A 9,491-nucleotide genomic window follows, 5' to 3' on the forward strand; every position below is an offset into this window, starting at 1 on the left:
TCACATCAACATCCAGCAGTCTAGTAATAAATAATAAGACAATGAGAAACAATCATCTCTTTAAGTAATCATTGAATAAGAATAACATCTTATTTTAAAAATATTCATGGAGTTTCTCGAACCCCAACGAACCAGTTAAGGGTTAATGCCGATCTAGTTCTTCGAAAATCGAGAAAGAAAATTGATTAATTGTCGAGAATTTTAATATTCTGTAAAAACAATTGAAGAAATTCTACACATTTAGCAATTATAGGGGGGACAACTGTATTCTTGACATTTTAAATTGGCCATTCGTTTGCAACCAACACAATGTTTCATGTAAAATAATATAACAGTTAGCGAACAGTTAAACAAGTTTTACCGAGAGTTCGTGCGACTCCACGATGCATGGACATAAAAATTGCCATCGTTTCGAAAAATTGTCAACGATAAGACTCGGCGAACGATTGGCGGTACTCGACCGTTTGCATATTTATGTTCGTGTTACCAAAAAGTGGATCGTCACAGAAACGATAATGACCGCGAGTCAGATCGAGTTTATATATTTGTCAAGCGATTTGCTTGGGTTAGTGACGGTCCCTCGTCGATGCAAGCTATCTTATTCAAAATTTACCATTATTGTTACCACGGGAATCGATTAGAGTAGTTTCTGGAAAGCTCGCAGAAGCTTCCTATCGAGCGTTTTCAGATTGCATAATAATTCTCTTCAAAGTCTGTACGTCTATCCACGGTACGGGGAAATTATCATTCTCAACTGATAAAATTTTAACTTTCACGATCTAATTATTTAATAGAATATCACAGACGTAAATTACAGCGACTCACATTTCGGAACTAACAATTTTTATGCAATTCCTATTTACATATAAAAGTATTCGGGCGAAGTTTGCGTGGAATTATAAATAGGTTTATAAATAACAAATTATATCAAAACCTACTTTCAAGGAACATTTATTGTAAAATAAACGAATAAATATTCATTGAAAATAAGTTTTTTTATTTACAAATCGACTTAGAATTCCATGCAAAATTCGCTTAATGCCTAAGGTAGCCGAATACAATTGTGACAAATTACATATTCTTATTACCATTTTCAGATAAACTTTCCCTTAATTACAAAACAAAATTCACCGTTAGCTACATAATTGAGTCAAATAAACTTCATACCCTTCCTCGAACAGATTTGCAAGTCTCTATACAATACTCCCAATCTTTATTAGATTTTCATTTTCTTCGACACAACACACAGACTGCCAAATTCCGAGGGTTCTAGAAGCATCGCGACCCCCTTGCATCTCCCTCCAAAATGGAATTCTGCTTGCTGGGTGGTTGGGTTTTATCCAGCGGTCAAGAGAAGCCGGAAGCGTCGCGCAGAACAGTGGCCCCGATTTCTTCCACGCCTCGAAGACGAAAATTCTCGGCTCGCGGGGCCCGAGTTCTCGCGATAAGCCGGGTCTGCCGAGAATTGCCGAAAGGAAATAAAATCAATTCGGTGTGGTAGCTCGACGACGTCGGTGCACGCGACGAAACCAGGGGTGTTGAAAGAGAAAGAGAGGGGTTGTGTCGCGGTTAGCTTGTGCTGCGCCCCGGAAGAAAAAGTTAGAAAGAGAAAGAGAGGGGTTGTCGCGGTTATCGCGGGGTGTGGAGGAGGGCGACGGTGGTATCTGACATCGTAGAACCGGAAAAGTGCGAGGTATGGGGTGGCGAACGGGAGAAGAGGAACGGAGTCGAGAAAGAATGTGTTGTACGGTTGCATCGGACGGGTGGGGGGAGGGGGGTACTTTCGAAATATCAATTTGAAACAGCCGAGGGTATAGGTATGCGTCATACTTTCCACCGGCCATTATGGCCGGCTTTCCATTTTTATTTATATTTACCGCCGCGTGGAGAACCGCCCAACACCTACCCAGAGAGCTCGCGATTCTGTATCCGTCGCTCTCATCGGGGTCGTCCGGTGAAAAGTCGAGAGAGACGATGCGATTCTGTGCGGGCGTATTGGTTCTAGGGGGGTGAAAGGTGAACACCGCGAGCCTCTCTGCTTTCCCTCCCTCCACACCTCAATCTAGATATTTTACGACATTTTGTTTCCAATCCGCGGGTGAAAGTGTCGGGGCATCACCGGGAACGGGGTCTTATTCGACTTTTATGGAGTTAAATCGTGATGAAGTGTCCCTGGAATGGCACTTTCTGTCGACCCTTTTTTTTCTTCTTCTTCTTCTTCTCGCTTCTTTTCCTTCGTTCGGGCGACCGGCTGCCAGACCTACACGCGATTCTTCTTGGTGTCTGGAGCACGGGAAGCTTAAGGAAAATGATTCCTGCTTGATCGACCTTCTTGCCACCGTTTTCCGTTCCCGGTTCGATATAAGGTTCTTTGCACGGGGATGGGCGGAACAGTTTTGGTTGAATACTCGACGAATGGAAATTGTTGGAATTGTAAATAATGGAAGAGTTATAGAAGTTGGAAAGGATTTTTTTAGAGAAATATTGCTGAATTGCTGTGCTGTTCTTCGAATCTGGCTGCTCTCGGTGAGGGCTTAGTGTTTGGATGGTATAGAATAAATGTGGGAATAGAGAAATAGAGAAGGGAGGAGTGTTATTAGTTTAGGTATGCTGGATTATTATGGAACAAGGCAGCCAGGTAAGGAGGACGAGTATTCGTATTGCAGGGTTTCAGGTATCAAAATAGGATCCCTATTAGGGCATTGAGGTCATGTAAAAATCTTCTAATTTTCTAGTGTCTTTTAATATTAAACACGAAATAAATTTTATTATACACACCCCTATACACCTCCTGCAATAAAACACAGGTGTATCTATAACTACTATAAAAACTACAATCTTTTATAATATCTTCATTAATCTGAATTTTAATCTTTGAAGTTACATGCAATCATTTTAAATTTTACGGTACTTGGTTTAAAATATCCACGTCCGAATGGATGTAGGAAAAGTGGCCGAATTGGTAAGGTATACGTAATCAATAGACTGGATTTTTGTGCAGAATGAGATTTTCTAAAGTAATTCATACAGACAAGAGATTTCTTTCTCTTGTCGAGTATCTTATTAGATTCAGAATAAAATAAAAAACTTATTGGATCTGACGAAAGGTTCGCCTTCTATTGAATTTCCTAGAGCCCTAACGAAAAGACGATAAAGGCACAAAATCCACAGTCCAATTACCAATTTCGATCCAGTTTACCATACTATACTAATTGAAAGTAATGAAGTACGTTCGAAATTTTCTCTGGAAGATAGAATCAAAGAAAGTCAAATTCATTACCTAGAAAAGAGTTCCTAATAACGAATAAGAGATAAATATTTGTTCGCCATTATTAATCGACTAAATCTGAAAATTCCAATTTTTATAATAAATCAATATTTCTCTTGAACGAGTTGACACTTGGCAAACAATTATGTAATCTCATTAACTGTTTAAAGATCAGACCGACGATCTTAGACACTGTTACTTTCCACCACTAAAATTGTGCCTTACTCTAGAAAGAATATCGATACGAATAAATCATTCTTACAAGTAAGTCAGACCGACGATCTTAGACACCACTAAAATTGTGCCTTACTCTAGAAAGAATATCGATACGAATAAATCATTCTTACAAGTAAATTCAAATATAGAGATTCCAGCAAAATCTAATATCCCCTGACTACAAGCTTTCTTCGTCAAACGGCGTGTTCCAAAGGCTACCAAAAGCAGCCCCCATTCACGATCCCCGAACTCGGCCCCCATCGATTTTATTATCGCGATCATCGCGACCCCCCCAAGTCACCCCTACGTGTGGACACACCGCTCATCTCGACCGGAACTCCCGTCCGGTCGGCGGCCGCTGGCCGCTTCTCGGTTTTTCAATTTCGCATAATGTCTGGGCCATGGTCTATCGACGCCTTGGAAAAGCGTAGCCGTGATAAGATAGCCACAGGCCAATACCAGGGAATTTACGCTCGGCATAAGTTTGCCTTATATATGAGCGTCCACGGGAAATGCGACGATCGTATCGGTCCTCTGGTGGTCGGGTCATGGAGATCCGTCCGTGAAATGTTGCCCCGGCTAGTATTTTACTGTAGTTCCTGGGGGGTGGCTGACACCCCCCTCCCCCGAAAATCGCTGGTCACTGGTCTGCAAAAGTGCCGGGGAACGAATGGAGATAAACTGCCCCCCGAAACGCGCTCTAGAGGAGACTCTCTTAAAACGTAATTTGTTACCAGGAAGACCGTTGATGATCGAGGGACCTTTGAAACGATATTTGGCCGCCCACGTCCATCCTTTTTGAATGTTCTTTATTTTTAACCATTGAGGCTTTGGGAGCTTGATACAAATAGGGTATCATCAGCAAATTGTCAATGTCAGAGATTGTTTGGGACTAGAAGCCAGGTATAGGAAATATGAAATTGGTTTGAAAAAAAGGTACCAAGGGAAGTTGAATTTTTGTTTTTTTCCACTCAGAGATATGTATGGACATGTTTGCTAGTGTCTCAGACTTTTGGTTAGAAAGTATTAGAATGGAAGAAACTATTTTAGATGCATTGTGACTTCACTTTCCCTTGTTTATTTATCCTCCTCAGACCAAGGGCACATTGCAATGTACAAATGGACTAATAATATGTAAAATAGCTTCAGAACAAACGTTAAAATTATGTATTATTGTACATTGCAATGTGCAGTGGTTCTCAAGAGGTTATCTTTAATTTACTTGTTCTTGTTTAGAACTATAGTAACCGCATTATCAGTCGTCTCGAAAATAAACAGCGCATTTTTGTCCCGAATTATTGGGAAGAAAGGTCCTACACCTCAAACTGAGAAAAATACATTACTATGGATGACAGTTTCCGTTTAAAGTTCCTCTGTAGTCAATACGTCACTAATTTTGAAACACACTGTCATTAACATTATGTCGACCCGCTAGTTTCGCGAGTAACTTTCACCAGTGGCTGGCTGTTTTTGTCAAGAATTAACAAAACATGGCTTTCTATTATGTATGCAAAAGAATTCAATAATTTTCAATATCTGAAAAGTACCAATTGACACTCTCATGACGCCACTGTGGCGTAATTGGTCATTATACTGTTAACCCTGCTGTTCTCCTCACTTATTAATCACATTTGTATTTTTTCGAAAAAAATTATTTAAAACTACGGAGAGATTTGTTCTCAAAAAATGGAAAACGCACAAAAAGTAACCACATAATACCTATTGAAATATAATCATCATTCCGAGTTATATAAACCTAAGGAGACCAGCAGGTTTAATATACTCGAAAAATATATATTAAAAGAAGAATCAAAATTCCTTTACCTATACTCTACACTCCACGTCGCAAGCTTCTCCACACGCCAACACACGCACTGAATTTAAAAACAATAAACATCTCACGAAGTCCATGTTTCTTTCCCAAATACACTACAATATACAACAAACGATTTTTCACATTTTATTTCTCTATTAACGATCCCAACACAGAGACACTGTTCGACAGAAGAGAACTGAAGATTCGAACTAGACAGCAAAATTACCACTGTTTAAACGCGTACGATCGGTGTCACCTTCACCGTCAAACTTTCGACGGAAACAGGCACTTCCGGAAGAAAGTATAACACGATTGACGGCGACCTCACGGTCTACACGCCTCTACATTAAACTGCGAGACGACGTGGGGGGGTGGGAAGGGAAGGGGAGGGGGTTCGTGAAAACCCTTGGATTGCCTGCGCCGCGGCCTGAAACAACAATAACCCCATTCAACGCGGCGGCATTTGACAGTGGGGTCGGAAACAATGAAACAATCAACCCCGCGTTCCCACCTAGTCGCCCCCCACCCCTGGTTCGGGGCGAGAAGAGGCCGGAAGTCAACAGCACCGGACAATACCGGCCGGCGTCTGACTACCGTTCCTAATTAACCAAGTTCACGAACTTCGGGTCGGACTTGACGACCCTTAATGCAATAATTATACCCGGCTGTTTCTAATCGCGGCGGACCGTGGACTGCGGATCCTCAACTCCCTTTACCTCGTCGTTTCCAACTGATGTGATCGTCCTTGTTACCTAGTTTCCGAGCCAATATTTGCTCGACCCACTTTGGAATTGATCACGTGTTGTCCGACAAAGATTCGTACTCGAAATATTTTTAAATATCTCAAATGTACGAATATGGTTTAGTTTCCACAAAAATTTTAATTTAAATAACAAATGATGATTACTTTTCTGGCATGACGAGTGTACTCATTCATAGCTAAGGGGTTAGGTCCCTGGCGACGTATTGGAGGTTAATTATAATTTGTAGATCATATACATATTGTACATATATATTTTCAAAAAATTCCTCCAATTGGATTCGGACTCACGCCAGAACCAAGAGCGTATCATCATCCTGACGCTTTACTGACCCCATAACACTTCTGGTAAACGCAGACATATTTTGAGAAGATACAGGTATATGGTAAATTTGACATTAAATAATTAATAAACTATTGACCGGCTGCCCCTAAACCGAGTATCATTAACTTCAGTATTTCGATCTCTATCAATATGCAAATGCTCGTCGAAAAGTCAGCATTACACATCCCCTTGTAACATAGATAAGTTTTGTTATAACTAAAACTGGAGTTGCTTTGTAAAAGAAAATGAGGAAACAGTGGAGGTCGCGTAACGAGTGAGAAACGAAGGATAGGACACCAAGTCCGATCACATAGCACTGCCGCTATTAACAAACTTCTCACCACCCTCTTTCAATCTTCCTTCCAAGTCCCCCTTCCCCCTCTCCCTTCCAGTTTCACTGCATTTTATTATTCGCATAATCGGATCTGGGACGACGATAGCGCCGGTGATTTCGGGTTTGTCTACGGTAACGCAGTTGTCGGCTCGACAATGCCACCCCTGAATGCCTCATTGTCTGTCGGGACCGACGCCCACTCAAAACTTCCACTCGCGCCATCGTCGCCCGTCATTTTCCGCAATCAAACGATTCGTGCGACGCGCTCGGCCCCTCTCCCGCACCCCCTGTCCAGACTTTGCCTACAAAAGCGCTTATATAATTGCGCACCGACGCAATTATCATGTCTAGCTGCGTGCCGTCTTTCTTTTCAGCGCACCCTCTGTTCCGTTGCCATCGAACCATCGAGTATCTTCGACGAAACGGAGGATGTAATCGAAACGGCGCACAGTGGACCAAAAAGAAAATTTAGCAATTCATACGCTTATCTAGCTGAAGGAATCACAGTTTTTTAAACTTGTAAATTTTATTTGATTAGAAGTGTGTAAATAGACACATTCTTATTAATTTTGGGGATCCCCTTCGATGACGTCATCATTCATTAACACTGTCCCCAACATGTTTATAAAAGTCAAATTTTTGGGGAATTTTTTTTCTATTTTTGACTGAGACTGAAAGGGTCCGAAGAGAACAATAATTCATGAATGAAACTTTTAATGTTAATAGTAAGTTGTTTTGTATTATTTTGGAAGGTAAAAGAAATTTGTTTTTTGACCATGTATATATATACATATATATTGCTTCTCATGTCAAATTAAATAATCACCCTATAACATGTACGATTAGAGTAATATCGGAGTAATTGTTCGACATCCCTAATTTTTTGTTTATATTAGTAATGTTTAACCTATGAAATGGGAAAGACCAGTTCATTTGTCCAAAAGAATTTTGTTACTCTACAGATTATATCATTATTACTGTCTCATATGTTATGTGTGTATAAAAAATATCTACATTAATATTGTAATGATAGATTTTTACTATGTGCTATGTACGTATCTATGCACAGAAATTAGAAGAATAAATATATTCATAGATTATAAGGAAATACTATTGAGCATTACCTGAAATTACTGTACAAGGTTGTTTTATCACAATAAAACACTAACCAATGAAGTTCCTCCTGTAAGAATGTCAGTGCACGACTGTCGAAATCTGACTACAGCAGGAGCCACCATAAATAACCACAACACTTGGATCAACCACCTCGAAGACGTTTTCTTTATGTAATTCAGACGTTCACAATTAATCAAAATCTTGCATTAAACCATAAATCAAACTTCAACCATTAATCCATTCCACACGCGCCAGTTCCTTGACCTTTATCCATCCCTCATTTTCCCAATTTTATTTATCCCTCGATATCAAATTAACACAATGGTAAAAAAATACTACAATAAAGATCCAGATAATTAATTTGCAATTTTTTCAACATAAAGAACAAGGAACCTCATCTAAATCTACCTACGCATAACAGAATGACATCACTTCTGAGGAGAAAAATAAATCAAATTGACACAAGACACGGATAAGGGTTAAAGGATACTCACCATCAATGTGCCCACCACGCGATTCACTATACCGCAACTACTCATTATACCCTCTGCAGAAAATATCGAGATCGATCTTAATGCGCCCCCGGTAGGTACGCATCGTACGAGCGTTTAAAATCTTCTTGGGGGGAGGTGAGCGTCGTAGGAGCACGGCGGCGGGTGTTCCGATTCGAAAGTGATTACATTTGACTTGGATTCGTGCCTCCTTACCAAAGGCAGTCTCCGACGGCACATAGCTCGGCAACGAGGACATTCTTCCCCGACAATACCGCCCACAATCGAGCGAGCGGCACTTCCGCGCATACTAATGGAGAGCGCCTAGGACTCCTTTGGCCAGCCGGCATTCGACGTCCTCCCCCTCCCTTGGCCACCCTCCTCGCCTCTTTGTGCACACCGTGGAAAACTTCTCGCGGCACGAAGACGTTCTCCCTTTCTAGGACAGAATCACTACCCGAACCGATGGATTTTTCCACAGGCAGGACTCGCGCGGATGAAGCGAAGAGGGAACGACGAGCCCGAGGTGAGGCTCATCTTGCAAATGGGGCTAACCGTAACACTTTTGGGATGACGTGGAGTATCTTGTGTATATTTCTCTTCTTTTCGAGTAAGATTTCGTGTTACTTGAAATTTTTTCAGGGTGTTTTGTGAACTTGTTAACGCATTGGTGATTTGCAACGAGAAATCTTGTTTTTTGGGAAATGAGTTGGATAAAGAAACGAGATATTTCGCTTTGAGGTGGGTGAATTATTGATTTGGTATTTTCTAGATTTAGTATTCCTTTTTCCAATTCGAATATCAGTGGGTCTGTTACAGAGGATATGTTTTTAACGAAACTTTATCGGTCGTTAGTTGAAGTAAAATCGATCTGAATTGACATAGTCTTGTCAACAAGTTACAATGTTTTATATCAAAATATTGTTACTAAGCGACGGTAAGGGAATAACTACAATTTACAATTTCAATCGATAGATAGTTTAATAGAACAGTTTCGGGGCGATCTTTCGAAGGAGTTGAAAAGGATCCGCTAGGTTCGTTCTAGGAGCGAGGCGAAGAATTATAGAATCGTCCTGAAATTCGCTCGTGTGCACGGAGACGTTTCTGGCTCTCCATTCTGCTGTTATCTCGCCAACGAAGAAAGCGTGATTGCCTTTATGGGGGA

Source organism: Dufourea novaeangliae, unplaced genomic scaffold (genome assembly GCF_001272555.1).
Source record: "Dufourea novaeangliae isolate 0120121106 unplaced genomic scaffold, ASM127255v1 scaffold221, whole genome shotgun sequence".
In the NCBI taxonomy this organism is placed as follows: domain Eukaryota; kingdom Metazoa; phylum Arthropoda; class Insecta; order Hymenoptera; family Halictidae; genus Dufourea; species Dufourea novaeangliae.